At 39.2% G+C, this 23,925-nt stretch overlaps 1 pseudogene; it reads right to left on the bottom strand.

Moving 5' to 3' along the window:
- Positions 1-21,641: 21,641 nt before the first annotated feature.
- LOC112408917 (dapper homolog 3-like) lies at positions 21,642-22,962 on the bottom strand (annotated as a pseudogene).
- Positions 22,963-23,925: the final 963 nt, after the last annotated feature.

Below are 23,925 nucleotides of genomic sequence, written 5' to 3'. Positions count from 1 at the left end.
GTTCATTGGTTCTTTATTCTGTTTTATTCGTCATTTTGGCTATTCCTGAACTAACACTACACTCTTGATCTTACAGTTTTATGGTTAAGTCTCAATATCTTGTAAGACAGTTACCCCAGACCCACCCCCAACCTTGCTTTTCTTCAAGATATTCTTGGCCTCTTGTTTCACATATGTATTTTTTAATTAGCTTATCAAACTGCAAAAAAAAGATTTTAATGTGTTGTCATTTTTATTGAAATTGCATTGAATTTATAGACCAATCTAGGTAGAATTTACATGCTTATGAAATTAAGACTTATAAGACATAAAATGGAATATCTCTCTATTTATTTAGGTCATCTTTAATGACTCAATAAATTTGAAAACAATTTTTTGACATTTGTCATATACTTCTTTTGTTACATTTATTTCTATGAGCTTTATTTTTATGGTATTATAAAAGGTAACTTTAAAATTTTACATTTTCTAACTGTTGCTGGCATATAGTAACACCATTTTTTAGCCATCAGCCTTGTTAAATACTCTTGTTAACTAATTAATTAATTATTAATTTTCGCATAGATTCTTTGCAATATTTACTGGTTAGTTTCTTTCCAATCTTTATACTTTAACTTCCTTCTTACCTTCTTGTTCTTGTCAGGATCTCCTGTATGATGTTAAACAGAGCTGGGGATAGATGCACCCCTGATCTTGTCTCTATTTTAAAGAGAATGCTTTCATATACCCTGAGAAAACCATAATTCAAAAAGCGTCATGTACCACAATGTTCATTACAGCACTATTTACAATAGCCAGGACACGGAAGCAACCTAAGTGTCCATCAACAGATGAATGGGTAAAGAAGATGTGGCACATGTATACAATGGAATATTACTCAGCCATAAAAAGAAATGAAATTGAGTTATTTGTAGTGAGGTGGATGGACCTAGAGTCTGTCACACGGAGTGAAGTAAGTCAGAAGGAGAAAGACAAATACCATATGCTAACACATATATATGGAATCTTAAAAAAAAAATGGTTCTGAAGAACCTAGTGGCAGGACAGGAATAAAGACGCAGATGTAGAGAATAGACTTGAGGACATGGGGAGGGAGAAGGGTAAGCTGGGATGAAGTGAGAGAGTAGCATGGACATATACACACTACCAAACGTAAAATAGATAGCTAGTGGGAAGCAGCTGCATTGCACCAGGGAGATCAACTTGATGCTTTGTGATGACCTAGAGGGGTGGGATAGGGAGGGTGGAGGGAGGCTTAAGAGGGAGGGGATATGGAGATATATGTATACGTATAGCTGATTCACTTTGTTATGCGGCAGAAACTAACACAGCAATGTAAAGCAATTATACTCCAATAAAGATGTTAAAAAAAATAAAGAGAATGTTTTCAGTATGTCCCCATTAATTATGATGATTGCTGTAGGTTTTTTTGTTAGTGTACTATATCAGGTGTTTATTACTGTGTAACAAACAACCCCAAAACACAATGGTTTAAAATGACAAGCATTTTATTATTTTTCATGATTCTGTGTGTTGACTGTGGGGCTCCACTGGGATGGCTTGTCTTTCTGTTCTAGGTAGTATCAGCAGGGCTGGCTGCAATCTGGACAAGATCCAAGATGGCCTCACTACAGCTGAGATGGCTGGAAAACTGGGGCCTTTCTCTCCTCCTGGTCTTTCTAGGGTTCCTCTCTCTGGCTGGCCTTTGCAGGAGGAGAACCTGACTTCCTTGATCGCTTAACTTGTCAAAGTATAACACTTATTGACACTTTCACTTTCAATAACATAAGAATCTTCTATTTCTAATCTCTCCTGGACTTATATGCTATTGTAGAAGTGCTTTTAGTCTATACTGATTTTTAACCTAGCAAGGTGTTGTTATTGTTTTATGTAGTTTAGATTTGTTTATATTTACTCAAGCATTTACCGCTTTTTTTTTGCTCTTAATTTCTCCTTGCATCTCAGACTTTCCATTGGGGATTATGTTACTTCTGCTTGAAGTATGTTCTTCAGAATTTCCTTCAATAAAGTGGCAAACTCTCAATTCTTGAAAGATACTTTTTGCCAGCTATACAATTTTAGGTTTTTTTTTCTTTTTTTCTCTCAGCCTATTAAAGATATTACTTTACCACTTTTCTGACTTCCACTTCTACAGTTAAATCTAATTTCCATTCTTTTGAAAATAATATATTTTTTTCTCTCCATCTTCTTTTAAGATCTTCTCTTTCACTTTGCTGTTCTGCAGTCACATTATATGTCTAAGTATGAGTTTTAAAAATTATTTATCCTGGTCTTCCCTGGTGGCGCAGTGGTTGAGAGTCTGCCTGCCAATGCAGGGGACACGGGTTCGTGCCCCGGTCCGGGAAGATCCCACATGCCGCAGAGTGGCTAGGCCCGTGAGCCATGGCCGCTGAGCCTGTGCGTCTGAGCCTGTGCTCCGCAACGAGAGAAGCCACAGCAGTGAGAGGCCCGCGTTCTGCAAAAAAAAAAAAAAATTATTTATCCTGCTTAGGAGTCTTAAAAACTCACACCAAGATATAGCCAAGAATTGAAATTGGAGAGATAGTTGGGGATCAGATTGTGAAAGGTTTTAAAAGTGATACTCAGGAGTTGAGATTTATTCTGTAGAGCAGTGATATTCAAACCTTGTAGCTGTGCACATTATATAAGAATTTTGGAAAATATGTGTTCCCTTGCACATGCTTAACATGTATAATTTTCATCATAAGGTCATATAAGTTCATTTCTTCCTAATAAGAAAGAGAATATACTAAATATAAACTAAAATAAGGTGAGGATTGACTAAAATTGGAATGTTTTATGGCATGTCTTGAATATATCATATTTGATATATATTTGGGTATGATTATCTACTATTTGAAATACATTTGTGTGCTTCTTGAATAAAGCATGCCAATTTAAAAATAAATCACATATAATTTTTACCCATCAGTTTTATTAAATGTCTTAAAATGTTTACTTTAAAACATCGTTTCATTTAAAAGAATAAGAATGACTTACCTATACTGCTTCAAATGTTCTGAATTTAAGCCATCGCAATATGAGATCAACACTGTTCCTAACTTGAAGCTTCACCCTTAACAGAAATATGTGTAGGACACAAAAAGGCAGGAATGCTTTCATTAATCATTAAAGAGGGTTCCCTGAAACCAATTGTCATTCCAGGTGGTGTAATCAGTCACACAAGAGGTCTAAACAAATTCTCCAATGTCACAATGGTTTCAGAGGATCAATCAATCTCTCTCTCTCTGTTTCACACACACACACACACACACACACACACACACAAATGCAAACAGACCTGGATGTACCACATTTACTTTTGGAAAGGGATTCAGGCAGACATAAGAGGTTTTGCCCACAAATAGTTATCTGCTTCAAACGGACAGGAAGTAAGGACCTTTTACTTGGGGCAAGAATGATTGGCTATAGAGAAGCAAGTCATAATTCTACTATACTTCATTTGGAGGTAGGTTCAAATGACCTAATGGCCAGATCTTTCTCTCTTCTTGTAACAGTAAACAGGTAACTAGCACGAGTTAGAAGAGAGGCATTTTTCATAACATATAAGTATGACATGTTCAGTTACTGCAATATTTTGAAATTTACCTTTTTGAAATTTTACTTGAGAATGGTAACTTAGAGTTATTTTAGTTATTTCTACATTTTTCTCCAAAAAGAGAGAAATATGAGAAATGTGTCATGGTAACTTTAGACGTATAGAGAAGAATTTGATCAAGAGTATCCTAGAACAAGGTCTAATACATATTTTATGATTAAGTGTTAATTGTCATCAGTTATGCTTGATTATACTAATCATTAACCACTGGACCACCAGGGAATTCCCTATTTAGACATTTATCATAATCAAGAAGGCACACATTATGTAGACAAAGTGTCCTAAAGCTAGTTCTGATTTTTTGAGTTATCCAACATAAGCTATTTTTTCTCTTTAATTTCCCTAATTTTCATGCTAGAAAGATAACTCAAACATTATAGTGAACAGCTATAGTTTTTGATTGCTCAGAGCCATTCTTTATTTGGAGAACTGTCCCTTTGCACTTTATTAGAGCTTGGTGGGGGGCTGTCATCTGCCACCCACTCTCCCCTATCATGGTGACAAGTAAGTAAACAAGCCCTGGCTAATCAGAGTGATCCAACTTTCCAGGTAAAGTGATTGGTTCAGGGGTAGACACACAACCAAGATGAACCTTTCCTGGGACTTTTCAGCCAGAGCTGGAGGGGAAACATGCATTTCTAGACCTATGGGGCTGGAACGGTGTGCATCTGGAGTGCTATCTTCTCATCTGTAGAAGTAGATGAGTTCAACAAACCAATAAAACAAGATCTGGGAAATGGAAGAAGGGGGCCTGATTATATAGCTTGGCCCCTACATTTAATTCCTGTCTGACATCATGTCCTCACACTCCCACACATGTGGGTGTGTTTTAAAGAGAATTCGAGTTGAGTTTATAGCACAACTGGAGGAGTCCTGGTAAGTACAGACATCTTTCTAATTTATTCATATATGCAAACATTTACCATGAAAGTGAATATATTACAATGAAGTATGTTAAAAATGTGGTCCAGGTGTCACTTGTACCCAGGCAGTATAACAAGCAGTTGAGAGCCTAGGCTCTGGAGTCACACTGTCTGCCTGCCTGCAGACTAAACATCACCTGGGGCTGAGAAGTGCTGCCCCTCCACAGGGGCACGGGCTTTCCAGGGAGGGCTTCACACATCAGGAACCAGGGCTGATTGCCATTTATCATCGCAAGACACTATCATCTTTCTTAGAATTGTGTTATGAGAAATGTCAACCATTCTTTGTTTCATTATCTGTACAATTCTAGGAAGAGAAAGGTGGAACGGGAGAATCAAGAGAAACAGGAGCCAGCGTTTTTTCTATGGATGGGTAGAAGGTTCCTACAGGTTGTGCCTGTGAGGAAAGCATACAACCTAAGCTGCTATTGTGAAGCCACCATTTCATTCATTTTCATCATCTACTTGGGCCCTGCAAAGCTTTTTTTTTTTTTTTGCCACCCTGGTTCTGTGGCCCCCTATCACAGAAAATCCTCTCCAACACTACTGGAATATTTTCACCTGTCTGTTATGCTGCCTGAAATGTGAAGATTCATTTGGGTTAAGAAGCCTGCCAAGGGACTTCCCTGGTGGCACAATGGTTAAGAATCCGCCTGCCAATACAGGGAACATGGGTTCGAGCCCTGGTCCCGGAAGATCCCACATGCCGCGGGGCACCTAAGCCAGTGAGCCACAACTACTGAGCCTGCGCTCTAGAGCCCACGAGCCACAACTGCTGAAGCCCGCGCACCTAGAGCCTGTGCTCCGCAACAAGAGAAGCCACCACAATGAGAAGCCCGCGCACCACGACGAAGAGTAGCCCCCGCTGCTACAACTAGAGAAAGCCCGCACACAGCAACAAAGACCCAACGCAGCCAAATAAATAAATAAGTAAATTTATAAAATAAAAAAAGCCTGCCCCCCCCCTTAAAAAAAAAGAAGAAAGAAACATGCCATACTAAAGAGACAAATCCCGCTGGGAAGTTTAGGTGAGAGCACAGTCTTCAGTGTTAGGCTGCCTGGATTCAGAACCCAGCTCCATCGCTGACTGTAGCGTAGTGACTCTGGACAAGTCACCTAACCTCTCTCTGTCTCAGTTTCCTCATTTGTGGAAAGCAAATAATATAGCATCTCCCTCCCGGGATTGTTGAGGATCTAAAGAGTTAATTCATGCCTAGACTAGTGCCAGGCACACAGGAAGCACTACTTAAGTGTCAACTCTTATTGTGCTTAGGTGTTCATATATCATTTAAATCGGATTTCCTTCTCACTAATCTGTCTGAGGACTGCTTCACTGAGGGAGTGGAAGTTTGAAGGGAGGACAAGATGGGGGATCTGGGACTAGAGGAATTGGAGATAGGGGATGGGGTGGGAGAGGAATCCGGAAAGAGATGAATAGGAATGGGGAGGATAAAAATAGTTAAGGGCTTTGGGGAGTGAAGTGAACCTGAATGGGATGCTACATGTGAAGTCTCTGGGCCCAGAGTAAGGGACATTACAAAATGGAAGAGAGGAAAAGGAAAGGAAGTGAGAGGGTGCCAAAGTAAATAGCACACATTTCAAAGCTTTGTCTAGTGTTAACTTGCATCCAGAAAAGGGGGCAGAAATTCTTTTCCTCCCTCTTACTCTTGGACTAGTATCATAATTTAACCGCATTATAAACGAAATAAAGTGCTGTGGGCAAACCTGAGATCCCAACCATCATTTATGCTCTTTCAACAGGAAATATTTTCTGAGTTCCAAATAAAAGGCTTCAATGATCTTTTGGAACAGGATCCATTTGTAAGTTGGGGCCTGCCTGTTTGCTGGGGTCGGTGGGGGAGTTTTCAGCTGGGCAGGTCAGATAGACAGCTAGTGTTTCACAATAGAAGAAATGGGTGCTTGCAGTTGTTGAGTTGTCTGGGCTAGTGACACAGCTAGTCCTAGAGCCCAATCCCCAGGTCTCCATCTCTCCAGCAGAGGCTGGATGACCACCTGCCAATCTTCACAGAGGAATCCAAATATCCGGTTGGAGGAGATGGAAGAGGGGAGGAAAATGAGGAGATCCCCAAGTCTTCCAAACGCAAGCTTCAATTATGCTACACTGCCCGATTTTAGACTAGACCGTAGTAAGCATCAATCACTTCTTTTCTTTTTCCTTTTGGGTACTGCAACAATCTGGATCATAATAATTCCTCATTGATAAAGATCAACTTGTACAATCTGCCATGAACTTCCAGGAATGTTTAGCACCTATGAGACCCAGCTGTAAACAACTTTGCATTAGGAGAGTGATAGGGAAGTTTTTATTTATTCTTTACTTGCAAGAAATGTCCCAAGGTCAATGATGTCATTTTTCTCTCTTTTGACTGCTGTGGAACTAACCAAGGGAGGTGAAATGACCAGCCAACTCACAGCAAATTTTCTTGTGTGATGGGGAGCTAGAGCAATGATCAAGCATCAATGAGACTTATAATCTGATCAATACTAACACCAGCACAATGAAAAAGTAACAGCACCAATAAGCAATAGTGAGAGGGCAAATCTTTAAGAATACCTTGGTGTTGATTTACTCATGCAACAGGTGAATTGCTAAGAAAATAATAACCACTACTAATAATTAAGCATTTACTATGTGCCAGATGCTGTCTTAGTCCCCTAACCTATATCATCTCTGAACCTCACATGGAGATTTTATTATCCCTGTTTTTCTGGTGAAGAGCTGAAGTGGAGGGAATTTCAACTACTTGTCTGAGGTCCCCTAGTTGCTCAGGAGCAGAGCTGAGACTTGCCCTCAGGTGGGTCTGAGGTTGCTGTCCTATGTGAGGTAGCAGCAGCTAGGGACTTTGGGTTTGGTGTTCTGAGAGATACACTAGTGTCAGACATGACCAAACTATAAAGAAGTTGTAGTGCTGTGGATAACTTGGTGGTGGTGAGAGAGTTCTGAGAACAACAAAATCGAATTATAGGAGTAAGGGAGATATTTTAGTAATACAAACAATACAACAAATAGAGGAGAAAACTTTCTTCTACCTGACTATATCACAAACCATTGTTGACCAAAAATCATGCCTTTAATAAATATTTTAGATTAAACCAATTGTTTAGGAAGCCACAATAATGTTTTCTATCTAGGAGGCAGTAAGTAGAGTGGTCAGGACCATGTGCCTGAAGCAAGACTGCCTTGAATCAAATCCTGGTGCTGCCACTTCCCATCTGTGAAACCCTGAACTAGCTGCCACAAGGGTTAAAAGATTGAATACGCATGAAGTGCTTAGAAAGCACTTGATCCATGTAAGACACGTGGTCAACATTACTCAATTCTGGGTGCCGAGTAGTTATGAATGGTGTGATTAGACTGAAGGTATGGTCCCCACTTTGAAGGAACTTAGAAGCTAGTTGGGAAGAGAAAGCACCTGCTAATAATGTGTCTTAGGAACTGATACAACATAAAAACACCTCATGTCATCAAGGTATACACTGTTGTATCACTAATAAAAACTCAGTAAAGAATTAAGGAAAGAAAAGAGAAAGTAAGCTATGATGTAGATTTTGAAGGAGCTGCTGGCTTACCACTACAAAAATTTTCATTCAAGGATTCTGGAAAAGTGACTTGTCCATTATCAATATTGTTAATCTTGATACGTTAAATATTTAATGATAACCTTCTCTGTGCAAGACACTGGGTTAGTGGTAACAAAGGACTACAAATCTGAAGAAGCTCTTATCCTCAAGGAGCTTAAGGTCTGTAATAAGTTACGTATTAACAAAATGCAAAGTAGAAAGTGCCATGGAAAAAGCATCACGGTGGTTTCCAGAAGTTCTATTAAGCACATTACGAAATGGGTTAATCTGGTGCACAAAGGAGCCCAGATGCCAAGTGCAATAATGAACATGAGAGAGATCTTGTTTTTTTGGAGGGGTCTCCTGGGTTACAGTAGGTATTGGGACTCGTCCTCCCTAGGACATCCTTTGCAGGATGAGAAATTTAATCAGGATACAGAGGTTGAGGAGAACTTACTAAATGGGCAAGAGATGCATCAGGATGAGAATTTATTAAATTACCTAGCAAGACAACAGGACCAATCATCTATACAGCCCTAATTCTTCTCTCTCCACATCCCACCTCCCACCTCCCACCTCACCATGCCTGGTAGATAGAGTCATCTTGGGAATAAATATTAGCTAAGAGATTGCTTGGTGTCAGTCAGATAGATTGACCCTTTCCACTCTAAGAACCTTTCTGTTTTAACTAGATAAAAGTTTTGAGTCTAGACAATTACCTTTTAGATTCCTTCTTTTACATTTTTTCCTACTATTACACATTCTTTTTTCGTCTGAACAGGGATTTTTAGCATGTTACAATTGTCAGGTTGATAGCTCATTTTACATTGGCTATACTCTTCGTTTCTTCCTGATGACATTCAGGGAGGATTCTTCATTTCTTATAAATCTCTCTACAGGATGGGTTATGTTGGAAGGCTTCCTGTAGAAAGCAAATACCACTATTCTAATAGTTGAATTATTTCTTTACCTGAAAACTTCATCTTCTTCCTGACTTTTTGTCTCCATCTCTTGTCCTAGATCTTGAATACTATTTTTAGATTTGACTTCTGTTTGCTGATTATATAACAAATTTTATTTGGTTAATTGAATAGGATTTATATTTCATTTGAAACCTAACTCATTTGTAGCTAAGCACCACTTTGGCTGTCTCTAGTGGGTTATATGAAGCCTGAGAAAATCACACTGGTGCCCTGCCTAATGGAAAGACATGTGTACAGGTAACATCAAATTGAAATAAATATCAAAGGAAAAGAAAGTCAGGAAAGAACTCGTGTTTGTAAGGATAGGGTGGAGCTTTGTCCTTCAGTTAGAGGGATAGAGGTTGAAAGGTGATTAATTTTTCAGTCACCTCCCTAAAATGTGGTTGTGGCAGGACAGTAAGCTTTTATAATGTGAGTTGGTTTTTTTAGTAAATTTATTTGTTTGTTTATTTATTTATTATTTTTGGCTGCGTTGGGTCTTCACTGCTGCGCGCGGGATTTCTCTAGTTGCGGCAGCGGTTGGGGGGCAACTCTTCGTTGCGGTGCACGGGCTTCTCACTGCGGTGGCTTCTCATGCTGCGGAGCACGGGCTCTAGGCGCGCGGGCTTCAGTAGTTGTGGCACGTGGGCTCTAGTGCGCAGGCTCAGTAGTTATGGCGCACGGACTTAGTTGCTCTGCGGCATGTGGGAGCTTCCCGGACCAGGGCTCAAGCCCGTGTCCCCTGCATTGGCAGGCGCATTCTTAACCACTGCGCCTCCAGGGAAGCCCTATAATGTGAGTTTAGAGCCCAAGATGAGTTTATCATATGAACACCTCTAGAAAGAATAGGTGTGTCGATTAAATGCTGCCCAGGTAAGTTTGTCTGAATTCCCTTTCTAGGCAAGATGGGCCCTGATCAGTGTCCAAAAGCCTGACCTGGACATTGGCAGGCAAGGCTAGACCAGGAGTTGGTGAAGCAGAGAATTGGAAGGCATCTAGAACAAGGTAAACACATCATTGACCTGATGTTTCTGGGCAGCAATTTGAAAACAAGGGAAAGAAAATGGAGACACTATGATTGTTCAGGTCTTACAACTTCTGGCTAGAACCAAACATTTAAATTAATGTTGGTGGTTTAGAAAAGTGCTTAGAAATTAACATTATAATACATAACAAATAACATTACTTATAAAACCTGAGAGAAACACTTTTCAAAGCTTTTTTTTAACTTTTATAATATTATTTAATCTTTAGAATAAAGATATGAGGAAGACAGTGTGAATATTATCATCCTAGTTTTAAAGTAAAAGAAACTGGATACAGAAAGGAAAGTTAAGTTGTTGATTGTGGTTTACTGGAAAATGATGACTAATGCCTAGTTCACCATGCGCCCAACATGATATTATTTATACCAGGATAAATATTGAGAAATAATAATAAATAAAAGATCAGTTGTTAATAAGAAGACTTGAAAATAGTCTACACATCATACTTCTTATTTTACCCAGGAAATGGTTGGGGACAAGAAATATAAAACTACTCACACTAGCTTCAGAAACAGACATGGCAGACAAACGTCATGACATAAAAGGAAGCAAGGCCAGTGGGCACACATCATACTTCTTATTTTACCCCGGAAATGGTTGGGGACAAGAAATAGAAAACTATTCACACTAGCTTCAGAAACAGACATGGCAGACAAACATCATGACATAAAAGGAAGCAAGGCCAGTAGGCCTGGAACTGGGAAGTCAGGAATCATCTTTCATGTGGCTTCTGTCCCTGCTCTCATCATTCTTGTAGTCCTCTACAGAGACTGGCTTGCTTTTCCTGCTTCCTTGTGTCTTTTCTGCTATGCACTGAGTGCTGCATAACCTTGCAGTTTGGCTCCCAAGACCAACTGACTCCTTCTCAGTGACCTTATTCCAAATTCTGGGAGAAGTGGAATCATTTAGCTTGCCCTGGTGGTCAAGGGAGGAACAGGTACTGGTTCATAGTCACTTAAGGCCTCTATCCTAGCACAGGCTCTGGGTGATGGCAGAAGTGTGGGTAAAGAGGTAGACACACAACAAATACGAAAAAAATCTTATATGCTATCAGTATTGTCCTATCATTAAAAACCAGAAACCAAAAAATAAATTAAAATTTAAAAAATTTTAATAAGATAAATTACATTGAAAAAAACCCAGAGAGGACAATACACCTAGTCATTTTTATAATAGTCATTGATTATAATAAAATGTCAGATTCAAGAGGATTGTTTATTATAGTACAGGGTCCAATTTGGGGCATTTCAACCAAAAAATACTAAGGCTTTAGGTTTGATTGGAAATTAAGACCTTTTAAATAATGATAAATGGAGGCACTAACTCAGTAGGTTAAAATAATTTTTAAGAAATAGGTATAAAATTTAAAAGACACAAAAATGTACACAATGGAAATTTAGTCTCCCATTCACCAGTACCCTCAGCCACCAGTACCCCTTTTCAGAGGTAATCACCATTATTATTTCTGAGGTATCTTACCAGAAATGTATTCTCTGTATATAAGCACACGGTTCCACATCTTGCTTTATTTCAGTATACTTTAGAAATTATTCCATATGAGTATAACTTGAGTGACCTTATTTTTTTTAATGGCTGGATTCTATTGTAGGAGTGTAACATAATTTTTTGACCAGTTTCCAATTGATGACATTTAGTATATTTCCAGACTTCTGTTATTACCGTCCTTGTATATAGCTCTTTTTTTTTTTTTAATTTTTAAAATTTTATTTATTTATTTATTTTTGGCTGTGTTGGGTCTTCGTTACTATGATACAGCTTTCTCTAGTTGCGGCGAGCGGGGGCCACTCTTCTTAGCGGTGCACGGGCCTCTCACTGTCGCGGCCTCTCGTTGCGGAGCACAGGCTCCAAGGGCGCAGGCTCAGTAGTCGTGGCTCATGGGCCTGGTTGCTCCACGGCATGTGGGATCTTCCCAGACCAGGGCTCGAACCCGTGTCCCCTGCACTGGCAGGGAGATTCTCAACCACTGCACCACCAAGGGAAGCCCTATAGTTCTTTTTGTATGCAAGTGAGTTTATCTGCAGGATAAATTTTCTAGAAATGGAATTTCTGGGTTAAAGGGAATTATATTTCTGATTTTGAAAGAAATTGCCAAACTGCCCTCTGCAGAAATTTTACCAATTTCCTTCTAATCAGCAATTCATAACATCGGTTTGCTCACACTTATAGGTGAGTGTAGAGTTCTGACATGCTTAGGTCTCGAGTCTTTTACTTGCTGGGGAATTTCCTCAATTTTATCTTCCAACCTACTGTTGACATCTTTATATTGGCTATTACATTTTTAATTCATAAGAGCTTTTTTCTGTTCTTTGATTGTAACTTTCTTGTATTAGTCTTAATAAATGCAATATTGTATCTTGCTGTAGGGTACTGATTGAACTTTTTAAAAATTTCCCCTTGCTTTGTGCTTTTTTTTTTTTTTTTGGTTTCGTTTTTTGTTTGTGGTTTGTTGTTTGTTTGTTTTTAGAGGTAGGGGCAGCTCTGCGTTAGAGACTTTTCTAAGATGTTTGGCCATCCTTGACTGACTGTTCATATGTAAAGGTCAGATACCTTTCCTCAATATCTTTGATTTAATATTCTATAGAACAAAAGTCCATTCTCCCTTTGGGGTGGGGGAGGGATGGTAGCTTGAGGGGGAACAGGGGCTGTGTGTCCAATTGTTCCTTTTAGTACTTTTGTCCAATTCTATTTTTAGTGGCACTTTCATTCCCACTTTTCTCAGTACCCAGTGTCTCCAATTCCTAAACTTTCCAGAGTTCTGCTGTGCAAATCAGCTGGCTTCTTTTGGCCCTTCTCCTCTGCAGGCAGTTAATTTCATTTTTCTCCACTTAATTAAATCTATTTGTCCTTTATTTTTTTCATCTTCCCAAAATTTTTATTCATTATCCTCTCCTCTTCCATTCTTTTCATCCTTTATTATAATTTTAGGTGAATTTTGAGAGGTAGCAGATATAAACATGTATATTCAGTTCACCAAGTTTAGAAGGTAGTCAATAAATTTGTTTTTATCAGAAACCCTGCTTTTCTTGTGGTTATATTGCAAAATTAATAATGTTGTTAAGAAAGAAAAGTACTGAAACATAAGTACATCTTTGTAAATATTTATGTTTAGATATAACTCAGCCCCCAAACCCATTAGTTTTAAAGTGGTTTTATTTTAGTTTCAGTGTGTGTGCTGCTATTGTTTATATTATAGTAGATATCAGTAAATTTAAAACAATTTTTTGGAAAAGTGACTAACATATTAGGCTGTTGTTAATAAAGTCATGTTTTCCAACTGTAGTTACAGTTTAAAAGTCAATCTGTAACTAATTTTGCCACCATTTATTTATACTTTCTCATGTCAAATACTCTTAAATAACAACCACTATGTTATAGATATAGTGGCATTTAAAGACAAGTATAATTGCCAGTTCAACAATGAGTTTCAAATCTGTGTATGCTGGGTTAAGTCATAATGAAGAAAGTCTCTCTAAGTGAAGTCTATTAAATACAGTAAGAATTACATAAAATTTATTGGTTGATCTAACAGAGGTATTAAATGCTTATGTTACTAATTTTCAGAAGGAGTAAGAATATTTCTTTCTGGAATGTGAAACCACAGATAGAATTGCATCTCTCCAGGGAAAGGGTCTCAGTGGTTATATAGTAAGCTTTTCCCATCTGTAATGTGATAACCAACTTTATTACTACACTACTATGGTAGAAAATTATCTCCTATATTTTTTAATACATTTGGCTGGACAAAATGGGGAATTGGATCTAATGCCTTTTTTTTCCATTTAACTTTCCCCATTATTCTAAAAACATTTAGATTTTTGAAAGCAGTTTTACTCTGGAACTCTTGAATAAGCTTCTATAACCAAACTGAATTCTAGAAAATACTATTTTAAAATTAAACATGTATTGGGTATCTCATGTCAAATTGTTCATTGTTAGCATAAAGTATATTATATTCAATAAATATTTCCCAAGCTTCATTTATGTACATGACGTTGTGCTGTTAATTTACAAGAATATATAAGCAGCACAGTTTTTTAGGGAGGCAATACAGCATGGAGATTGTGAGTCAGACTGCCTGGATTTGACTCCCAGCTTTGTCATTGCTTAGCAGCATGACCTTGGGCAAATCACTGAGCTTCTCTAAGCCTCATTTTCAAAAATATGGTAAAAATACCTGCCTTTCAGGGTTGTCCTGAGAACAAAATGAGGTGACATAGACATTTAATGTGTTGTCTGTATTGTAAATGCTCAATAAACATGAATCCAGAGATGGAGAGAGAGAGATTGAAAGAGAGATTGAGAGAGAGATTGTATGGTGCTCTCCAGGAGCTTACAGTGTATTTGGGGATACAAGAAACACACACTTGGTAAAACTGTATGTCATCACATAGTAAATTTCCAAAGTGAGAGAGTGATACCATGATAACCTCAGCAGGGGTTGGAGAAGGGAGATGTCAGTGTGAAATGTCAGACAAGAGGGACATGGAAAAGTTGTGCTGGAATGAAACGAATGGAAGTATATTTGGTGCTTAAGAGGAGAAATAAGTGTTTGCTTATTGAATGACTAAATCAAAGAATGGCCTGGCTAGTGTGTGGAGTGGTGATAAGGTGAATTAGCACGGTGGACTGAGGTTATAGAAGTCCCTGGATGCCGCCTTAGTAAACCATAAGGAACTGGGGAGTTTTCAACTGGGAGGTGAGTAAGGGTAGAGAAGACCTGTGACATAATGAAAATAGTGGTGTAGGAGAAGGTGTGTAAAACTGCAAAAAATTTATAAGGCTAAGGAGTAAATGGAAGGACGGAGAAGAGTTAACATTAAAGGAAGGAAAAGAGTTAACATTGATTCTAAAGCCTGTTAAAGAGAAGAAATGATGTGAACGGTGACTGAATAAAGAAAAGTTTTCAGGTTAAAAAGAAAGTTCTTTTATTGCTGTCCTTGCTTTTATAAAAGCTATACATGCTTCTGGTAAAAAAAAAAAAAAAAGAAAAAACAAGACCAAACAATAGAAATATATGAAGTATATAAAGTATAAAAATGAAAAGTCCCCTCCTCCTCCCCCAATTCCATTCTCCTGGGGTAACCATTGTGATAGTTTGTTTGCATAGCTCTCCAGGCTGATTTCTATGTATGCACCAACTTAAAAGGAAATGGGAGACTGGTATACACAGTTCTCTTCAACTTGTTTGGGTTCTTTTCCATGTTGGTTCATATAGAGCTATGTTTTCATGTATGCAAGGAAACATTATAATTGTATTTACCCACTGCTCTACTGATGGATATTAAGTATTCCGATTTTTGCTGTTATAAACAATACTTAAAGAGCAGTCTAGTTCTTTGAATGTCACCACAGTATTTTTGTAGGACGTGTATCTATGTGTGAAATTGCTGGGTCAAAGGGTACGTACATTAAAAATTTTCCTTGCTTTTGGCAAATTGTCCACCAAAGAGTTATGCTCATTTACACTCCCGCCATCAGTGTTTGACAGTCTGTTGTCCACATTCTGGCTAAACCTGAATATTATAAACCTTGTTAACTGGCCAGTCTATAAGGCAAAACATACCTTGTTTTAACGTGTCTTTCTCTGATTATCAGTAAGGGTAGACGTATTTTCATAGGTTTTATTTTTATTTTTTCTCCTGTGGCGATTTCAGTTTTGACCTTGTAGAGGTTGAACTGATGTTAAGTGTCCTCATCTAGAGGCCATAGAGGAAATTAGACATGTGGTACTGAAGTCTGGGTAAGTTTCACCAGTGGAGCAGTGATAGTTGAAACAGTAAAGTCATAAAAATTCCCTGTATAATCATAAAAAGAAGGGAATACAAGGCCCTTAGGAAACAGCGTTAGCAAAGAAGAAAAGAGAAAGTGCTAGAAACTGAGCAGTAAGCTCACGTAGAAAGAAAGCTCAGTAGTTGTTGAGATAGAAGTAGAATCAAGATTGTGCTCTGACATGCTAACTGGTTAAAGAATTTGGGGTAAGTCTTGAATCTCTGAGCCGCAGTTTCCTCATTTCTAAAATGAAAACGTTGGATAAGATGTCTATTTCACTATAAAATTCATTGTTTCTATAATTTTAACCCAAGAGATGAGACGATTTCATGGGAGTAGTCAACAATTTTAGAAAGCATGTAGGATTTGGCAGTGAGGTGGTCATTTAAAATAATTAGGATGTTACAGTCTATGGATGGCTTACTTCTGTTGCTGCTTTTTTTGAAATTATAACTTTTTTTAAAAAAAGCTTTTTATTTGGAAATAATTTCAGATTTATAGAAAAGTTACAAGGAATACCCAAACACCGTTTACCCAGAGTCACCTATTGTTAACATTTTAGCTCTTTTGTTTTCTCTCCTCTCTCTCTCTCTCTCGCTCTCTCTCTCTCTCTATCTATCTATCTATCTATCTATATATATAGATGTCTGTGTGTGTGTGTGTGTATATTTCCCCCCCCAACCTTACATACATCCTAGTCCTTTACTCCTAAATACTGCAGTATTTAGGGACATAATCACAGTACAGTTATGAATTTCAGTGATTTTAACGTTGATACAATACTTTAATCAATCTACCATCTGTTTTCCAATTAACCTAATAATGTGCTTTATAGAATTTTTCCCCTCCAGTAAAGGATCCGATCTAGTATCTCATGTTGCATTTAGTTGTCCTGGCTCTTTAGCTGGGATATTTTCACAACTTTTGTCTTTTGTGGCATTGACATCTTGAAGAATACAGCCTCCACCCCCCTTAAAAAAACGACAACAGCAAGTTCCTCATTTGGGATTTATCTGATAGTTCCTCATTAGATTCCTCATTAGATTTCCTCATTTCCTCATTAGATGCTGTGTCCTCTGGGAACTGCATCTTGAGGCAAACAATGTCCATCTGTCCCTCATTCGTGATGTTAATTTTGATTACCTGGTCAAGGTTTTGTTCAACTTCTCCAGTGTATAATTACTGTTTTCCCTTCCTTGCAACTAATAGGATGTCTACAGGAAGAATTCTAAGATGATGCAAATATCCTGTTCCTCATCAAAATTTCTCCCTACAGTTGGCATCCATTGATGGTTCTTGTCTTACCCAAACTTTGCTACTATGATTGCAAAATGATGATTGCTCAACTCCAGTACTCCCTCCACATTTACCTGTTGGCATTCAACATTCTAGCATAAGCGAGAGTACTTCCTTCTTCTCTATTTATTTAATCTATTTATTACTGGTATGGATTTATGAACTCCTGTTGCTGTTTTTCAATTCTAACCTTAATTTGAATGCAGGGTATATGAGTATAAGGAAACTACTGTGATGACCATCACTGACAAAGATTCTCACCTTCCATTAAGTGTCTAGAACAATGCCTAGAATTTTTATAAAGGAAGTAGAATGTGATAATAATTTACTTATCTGGTAAACTCAATTTTCAAAATATAGAGGAAAATACGAAAGTAGGCAAATGGATTCTATACTAAGTAAATGCCCCAAAGTATCAGAGTTGTTTTAGCATTTTCTGAGGTTCTTTACTCCTACTTTATACATGTATTTTTAAAATATTGGTTATTTGGCTAGCATGTTAAGACAGTTCAAAGGGATGTGTGCGTGTGCACACAATCAGTGCTGTAGCAGTGGTGCAAGGAGGGACAGCAGGGGGATCAGTCATTAGTACCGTCCAGATCAATTAGACTCAAAGGAGTGCAGGAACATAGGAGGCCATGATTATTTATTGTAGAGTGAAGGGTACTAAGTACTTCTAAGCTTCTGGGGACATCTTGGTATTACAGCTTTTGTATTTAAGACACCTCTGGGTCATTAGGTATAGGTTAAGCTACACCACGTTTTCGTTTTCGTTTTTGTTTTTGTTTTGCTATACGCGGGCCTCTCACTGTTGTGGCCTCTCCCATTGCAGAGCACAGGCTCCGGACGCACAGGCCCATAGGCCATGGCTCATGGGCCCATATGCTCCATGGCATGTGGGATCTTCCCGGACTGGGGCACGAACCCGTGTCCCCTGCATCGGCACTGGACTCTCAACCACTGCGCCACCAGGGAAGTCCCTACACCACGTTTTATTAGTTTAAGGCAGAGAAACAAGTGATATTTCAGAAAAAACGTCAATACAAGTGGTTTAAATGAAGCTATTACTAGCGCTTGCAGATTAAAACCTCAGTTATCTAGAATATCTAATCATGTTCAATCCCTCACTGCCCCCTTTCCTTACACTGCCATATAAATGAGGCATTACTGAAATTGTCCTTAAAGTTAATATTGAAAATTATTAGTTCATGCAAACATTTATTTATACACTAGCTGGTCTCCCCAAGAGTTGTTCCAGAGAAACATTAATCTTAAGTAAATACATCCCTGCTGATCCACACCGTGCATAGAGCTGCCCTTGTGAGAGATAGCTCAGTCGTAAAATAAGGCCTTACGCCTTTTGAAATTTGTTGCTCATATTTGAACGGACTGGTGATTATCTTTGTTCTTCGTATCTTAGTATCTGTGGCATGTCTCTCTCAATTTGGGAATTGTGGCAGGCTCTCCTAGTAACTTGGTGTCAGTTTTCTGGAGAATGTCTGTCTATCCCTTCAAAGACCCCTGTGCATTTGAATTTTGGATATGCTACTTTGCCTATATTTTCAATCAGATTATCGCAAACATAACAGATTGTTTCAAAATGTCCAGCCAATATATATATTTGAAAAAACGTTTACAGCCCAGAGAAATAATAGATATATGTTATTACTGAAATTCTGTTGGTTGCAATAGAATTAGGTGTTACTGAAATAATCTTTCTTGTGACACCAGTTCGATTTTGTTTTGACAGCTGTAATGAGATGAGTTGTTTGTTGATTTGTTTTTTTTTGCAGTGGTGGTCTCTTGTCTTTGAAACTGCTTGTTCTACATCTAAATGAGTTCCTTGGCTTATCCCTTGGAAATATATTGATGGACAGTAATAAAACTGTTACATAATGGTGATTCTTCTGAAACTACTTTTAAGCATATTGAATTCTTATTGATTTCTATTTTATATAATGGCATTTCTATTTTATACATTAGTACTTTTTGTTATACTAAGACTTTGCATATTTCTTGTCTTTGACAAAAGCAAATTGAAAACATAAAGCAACTCAGAGAATTTAACAGTGATAAAAGATGCTCTGGTGAAGAAAATTCGCTGCTTGTACTCTTTGGGTGTAAGAAGTCATTGTTTTCATTTACATATCAGTGAATCGGAAGGGACACTGACTTTCTAAAATAATTTCTAACCTATGGCAAAAAAAAAAAAAGACATTGAGAATGAACTTTTTTCTGTATTTTTATACATAAATTCTTAACCTTAACCAAGTTCAGAAATTTGAACTTAACATAACTCTAAAAGTTAATAAAAATACTATTTTACAAGTTATTAACATGAGAAATTCCGTTTGTATAAGAATTTAGTATCTCCATGGCCTAGCTTCATGAGTCACATGGCTTTTTCTCTTCAGAGTCCAAATGAAAACTTCACTGCTCTTACAGTAACCTGTGAAAATTATTGGCAGATGTGGGAACACAGGCTCATTTGTTTTTATGAAACCCTAATTCAAGTTTAAAGTAGTTGCAAGACATTTATACAAAATAGAATTCCCTGTTGTTCCTCAGTTTTCCCATTTTTTAAAAAGCAGTGACAATGGGATATATATACATATATGCTTATAAATATATACATATATAATTGTATGTATTACTGTCGGCACATAGCCATCTACCTTTTCCTTAATCTTTTTTTTGCCACTTTTTTTTTAAATTTTATTTTTATACAGCAGGTTCTTATTAGTTATCTATTTTATACAAATTAGTGTATACATGTCAATCCCAATCTCCCAATTGATCCCACCCCCCACTGCTTTCCCCCCTTGGTGTCCATATGTTTGTTCTCTGCATCTGTGTCTCTATTTCTGCCTTACTAACACTTAAAAAAGATTAAACATTTACCCAACTTGATTTACCCAACTGGAAGGATTTTTCCTCCAATTGCTAATTCTCTTTGCCTGTTGTTCCTTTGGAACTTGAAGCAATTAACATCTAGGGGAAAACTTCTTGAATGCATCATACATTTCTCCCCTTTTCACCAGTAGTCTGTTTTCCTTTTTTTTTGTCCCTTGGTCTATTCTCATTTGAAAGATTTTGGGGTTTTTTTGTTTTGTTTTGTTTTTTTGTGGTATGTGGGCCTCTCACTGTTGTGGCCTCTCCCGTTGCAGAGCACAGGCTCCGGACGCACAGGCTCAGCAGCCATGGCTCACGGGCCCAGCCGCTCCGCGGTATGTGGGATCTTCCCGGACCGGGGCACGAACCCGGGTCCCTGGCATCGGCAGGTGGACTCTCAAACACTGCGCCACCAGGGAAGCCCTTTTGTTTTGTTTTGTTTTGGTTTGGTTTTGGTTTCTCTGCTTCTAGTGAGTTCATCATGATTCTTTTTAAGACTTTCTTTAAAAGTAAATGAAATAAAAATGAAGAACCATGAACTTAACCTATGGTTTTTTTTCTGTTGCTTTTGTTTTTTAACCTACCTTTGGGTGTGGGGTGGGGGAGAGGGAGGCTTTAAAGAAGTAACTCTATTTGAGAGAAAGGGGTTGAAGGGCATTCAAGCTTCCCTAACTAGAGTGAAGGGCTATGACTCAAGGCAGTCAAAGCAGGAAATAATTAGCATTCTTCAATATCACGATTAATCCATTCTGTTTAGTGGTTATTAAAGAGAGGAAAGAAACCAAATGAGAATAATTTTGGCCCTTTCATGTTTTATGCACAATGCTGGTACACAGTATTCCTTCCACATTCTACTGCATATTGCCTAGAGAAAGAGCTGCAGATCATCCAATAATCATCCATTTCTAAACGGTCTAATGATAGCATATACAAAGGTGGCTCACTTAAAACCTTCCATTTATAGTCACACTGCATCAAATGGTGCTAATTCTAAGTAGGCCACCGCATACAGAGCACCCTCCGAAACAACACCCTTTCACAGTTTAACCAAATCCATTCCTTTTTCATTCACAGGAAAGATTTAATATTTCAGAATCTTGTTCTTGCATTCAACGTGAAAAGACTGCTCACCTGGAACTCATCAATCTGAGACCCAAGGGATGCCAAATTTCTGTCATTTGTTCATTAAGCCAAGGGCATCACACAAAGGCCTACTTCTAACGCCTCTCGAATCTTAATGTGTGAGAGTATTGATCACTATAATTTATGATCCTACGGCAGTGGGGTGGCTCTTCACATTTGGAACCCCCTCACTTGTGCGCAGCTACTTCTAAAAACACGGCTGGCGCGGGCAGGATATTTGATCTGGAGCCCAAGTGTTTCCAGACTTTGTTCACTGGCCTTAAAGACGAGGTGCCTGCGCTGAAGGAGACGGCCACCACAGGGGATTTCGCCGTGGAGGGCCGGATGCGGGGAACGGATGGCGGGGCTGCTGCGGGGGCCCCACCTGTCAGTCCGCCAACCCTTCCCGCCCCCTCGTTTGGCCGGTAGCGGCCCCTCCTTTGGGCGGGCACCCAGCAGAGGGACTGCGGCTGTTGACGCGCGCCGCGGCCGCGGGCGCCCTGCAGCAGTTGGTCTCCGCACAGCTGAATGGAACCCAGGGTCGCGCCTCCCTCGGCGGCTCCCTCTCGGCGTCAGGAGGCGGCCATGGGGTCCCGGCTCCGGGTCTCTGTCCCGAGGCCGGGGGCGCGGCGACCCTCCGAGCCCGCCTTGCCTCCCTCTCTCCTGGGTGACGGAAGCCCCCGGGCTCCGCCCGCGCTACCCTGGCGCCCAGCGGCGCCTCAGCCTCCCTTCAGGTGAGCTGGAGCTGGGAATCCGGGAGCCGGGACCCGCCGAGCCGGGCCACACCCCCTCCCCGGCCCTAGCAGCTGAGCTCCCGAAGCCCGGCCGCCCAGCTGGCCGCCTGCGGACCCGCAGTCTCGCGGTCAGGGTGACCTGTTGCGGAGCGGTCCGTAGCCCTAGTCGCCCGCCGGCCTCGGACCCAGAGGGGCGGTCCTGCGCTGGCCCCGGGCCGGGCGCGCGGCAGGACGCGGGGCCTGGAGCGCTGCCCGAGATCCGGTGCTGTACCGCTAGGAACGGGCGTATTGAAAAAAAGAAGAGGTTCCCCACGATCTGATCAAACAGTTGCAAATATCCGGGATTCTACTGCAGTATCGGATTAGGCAGGCTCATGAACACCATGCTTAAGAGGTGATTTGGAAAAAACCCGAGACAGGAGTGAGAAGCTGTTATCTGTATCTGGAAAATAGCAGTAAACCTGTGCGGAGCTACATTATCCCCCACCTGCCCCCATCAAAGCGCTTTTCCTGTAGCTGTGTTGTAGACGCAGGCCAGTTTCAGTGTACGTGGGCGTGTTTGGGAAGAAGCTGCGAGCTGATAGGAGGTACCTAAGTACAAATGTTAATTTGTTTTAACTGGGAGGGGTGAGGGAGGAGGAAGAAAGGGCAATGATGTTAGCTGTGGAGGAGGGGCCATTGAAACACTAAATTTCTGTTTAAGAGAGCGCTACAAAGAAATATCGAATACCTGGCGTGTAAGACCGTAAAGTAGGAAATACAGGCAGCAATTAATTGAGCTTTATCTTTTACATGCCCTGGGTTTTAAAATTTCAACGCTATAGTTGCTGTAGAGAGCTTTGTTTTTGTACCAGTGTTTATGAGTTGGTGTTTTTCTGTATTCACCATCAGATCGACTTTGTGTAAGTCTCTCTGAAGATGACCATCAGAATTTTGGGAAACTTTTCGATCCGTGCAGCATAGTATTACAGTCATAGCAAGTCATAGCTTGCTAGCTGTAAAAGCCTGTTCCATCCAGATAATTATGCTTATCCTAGTGCTGTAAAATCATAATGTGTATTACTGTTACTGCTGCATATTTTACTGTAGACTTTAGAATTATAAAGGAACTTATCCAAACAGTGTTATTTTAATAAAAAGAACTTCTTACTCAAGTTCTGTAGGCATAAAGTTTATCATCTAGCTTCAAAGATTTGGAAAGTACTTGTCTTACTAGCTTAAGGGACATGTGTAAGGACATAAGATGCCTTTTTGAATAAATGATTTTAACATAATTTATTTTAAACTTAGTTTTTCTGTTTTTAAAATTCAGTATAATAATTTTGAAATGGCAAGATCTACGTTTTTTTCATTTGATTCATTCATTGACCTTTCTTTCAATTAAGGAATTTGACTTTAAAATACTCAGGGTGGGACTCTGGAAATATTGTTCATTTTGGCTAAATTATTCCAGATTGCAACAGAACTTTAAAGATAGTGCTGTGTTATCAATATTGCAACATGCTTTTCTAATGTATATTTTGATTATCAGGAAGAACAGACCAAAATCTCCTGAGGGAAAGTATAACCACTATGAAACTGGCTTTGTTAATCTTTTACTTTGTGTACTTTTATTATCCACGTGACTAATGTATTTCTGTGTGTTTATGTATCTAGTTCTTGTCTTTTTCAGCTTTTTGTGTCATTACAGTTGAGACAGTAGTTTTTTGTAGTGAATGATGGATAGATGTACAGGTGAAATTGCTCTGTTGCAACTTAAAACACTTCAGCTTTTGTCCAGAGGTCCAGTTTGTTCGTTCATTCATTCTACACATGTTTATTGGGTTCCTATTTGGTGCCAGTTAGTTGTCTAGATGTTGGTGATACAACAGAGAAAAAGGTCTGTGCCCTGATGGAGCTTAAAGGGTAAGTAGGCAAAAATAGACTACTGCTTCATTG

This window comes from Neophocaena asiaeorientalis, unplaced genomic scaffold (genome assembly GCF_003031525.2).
Source record: "Neophocaena asiaeorientalis asiaeorientalis breed wild unplaced genomic scaffold, Neophocaena_asiaeorientalis_V1.1 scaffold182, whole genome shotgun sequence".
In the NCBI taxonomy this organism is placed as follows: domain Eukaryota; kingdom Metazoa; phylum Chordata; class Mammalia; order Artiodactyla; family Phocoenidae; genus Neophocaena; species Neophocaena asiaeorientalis.
Note: the sequence above shows the minus strand (reverse complement) of the source record. Positions and strands in the feature narration are given on the sequence as shown.